Raw genomic sequence first — 2,442 nt, forward strand, 5'->3', positions numbered from 1 at the left:
AAAAAAAAAAAAAAAAAAAAAAAAAAAAAAAAAAAAAAAAAAAAAAAGAAATGTAATGTAATGGATACCTACAAATTATATTTATGGAAAACACGTTGAGTGGCTTCTCATATCAACCTTCTTTAAAAGCTGAAGTATAATAAATCTTAATTTAGTGACATTATTGCTAAAGGAAGCTAAGATAACTTGGTCTGAAAACATTACTTCTCTATAGTACAGTTTAATGCAAGAACAGAATTTGAAATTTTAAGATTTGTGTATAGTTGAAATGATCTTTAATTTTATTTTGAATATTAGATCCTAAAGTTATTTTTTGCCAAATGCTAGGTTGTCAAGTTGGTTACATAATCAGTGGCATCATAGACTGCTTGTTTCTGAAGCAAGTGCATTTGTTTTGTGTTTCTGTGACTGAATCCAGACTTAGCTCCTGACTATGAAAGCTAGTACAGCATGATAGTTTTGAAAGTATAGATTTAGAAGACAGTTTGAATATGAATTTGTGGATGATTTTCAATTGAGAGGTTGGAGATGCTGTGCTGGGAAAGTCTTTAGAGTGGCTGTAGTTTTATTTTCTATATTTACAGGAAGTCTTAGTGTCATAGGGAGAGAGCACAAGTTTGTAGCCAGACTGAATCAAGTTTGCTTCAGCCAATTACTAATCATGTGACCTTCAGCAATTTAATTCTTTGACATCTCAGAACCTATTGTATAGAACTAACTTCCAGCCACACTGCCACCATCCTCATGAGTTGAGCTATGCATGTTTGCTAAAGATCACGACAGCTGGTCTTATTGACTTTTGACTCTTCCTCATAGAACGAAGGGTGGTGAAGGCCAAAAAACTATCACCTAAGTATCCAGCTACTCTTCCCAATCAGATATATGCAATTCTGCCCTAATTACATGAAACTTTAGGGAAGGACTAGAGTATATAGTCTGGAAAGGAGTCTTAAAGGAGGTGGGGTACTCCATAAGCATGGTCATCTATGCTGGTGCAGATTTTCTACCCATCTACACTCCTGCTCATACCATCTCACCTATTGCTCTATAAGTAAGCCCAGTGAACTCACTGGTTTTTCAATGTGAACTTTGATAGACTTGTCTCTCATTTTGTTGTTAGGATCTTAGGAGGAGGAAGGGGTAGACATTGTTTACATATTCCCCATGGAAGAAATTTTAGCAACAGGGCCTTTACTTTCTCCATTTGTCAAAGTGGTCTGGGTATTGAGATAGGAAGAATATATATTTGGGGGTTTCTTTCAGAACAAGGCTCTGTTTATGGCTGGTTAAACATGAAATAGCAGAGACTCTTGTACTTTCTAGAAGAGCTGACCTCTCAGCCTCACTTAAGAAAATAATCACAGGGCTGACAAGATGGCTCAGCAGTTAAGAGCACTGGCTGTTCTTCCAGAGGTCCTGAGTTCAATTCTCAGCAACTACATTGTGGCTCATGACCATCTATAAAGTGATCTAATCCACTCTCCTAGGATGCAGGTGTACATGCACACAGAGCACTAATACCTTAAATCAATCAGTCAAATCAATCAATCAATCAATCAACAATCAATAGGAATACAGTCACTTCAATAGCTTGAACATTGACACTTTTTAAAGGTTATTTTTGAAAGATAGAGTCTTGCCATGCAACTCAGGCTGGCTTTAAACCTGTGAGCCTCATGCAACAGTGGATAATCTATTACTAATGTTATAAATACAATTTACTCAGATTTATGTCATAATCCCTTGGTTAATATTGGACTAATCAGCTTGACTATTAATACATTAGTTTTTGGTACAATCATTGTCAATATTGGTAAACATTTTAGAGTGGACATTAACATAATTGTGATCGATCTCAGACATTTAAAGGACTGATTTATATTCATTATGAGGACCTGACCTGGGTAGAAAACTAATCTATCTAAAATTTATCCATTTCTTCTCTAAACAGTGTTTGCTCTAGTTTTAATTTTTGAAAAAGTTCCTAATTTGAACCAAATATCTTAAACTTGGATGAGTTTTATATTTTTACTTAAGGTGTATATTCTGACATAGAACAAATGAACTTTTCTATTTAAACAATGGGGATAAGGATCTGGCCACCAACAAGTTTAATGATCAATAACTGTTGTTTTATGAATGTTAACATTTGAGACTGTCCAGGTAGTTGAGTTGGGGTGGGATAAGGTTGTAAGTATATTCAAGGCAACTTTTGACATCCCAGGGTAAACTGATGTGAGGCATAGAGTCAATGACTGATCACTCAGCAGACTTTTCTCTGGGGGAATAAAGCTAGATCCACTGGGGTTAGTACTCCCTGTGAACAGAAAGGAACTCTTTGAACTCTTAGAAATAGAGTGAGAAGTAAAAAAAAAAAAATAGGGGAAAGAATCAAACACACACACACACACACACACACACACACACACACACACACACACA

Source organism: Grammomys surdaster, unplaced genomic scaffold, assembly GCF_004785775.1.
Source record: "Grammomys surdaster isolate TR1022 unplaced genomic scaffold, NIH_TR_1.0 125125, whole genome shotgun sequence".
Lineage (NCBI taxonomy): Eukaryota > Metazoa > Chordata > Mammalia > Rodentia > Muridae > Grammomys > Grammomys surdaster.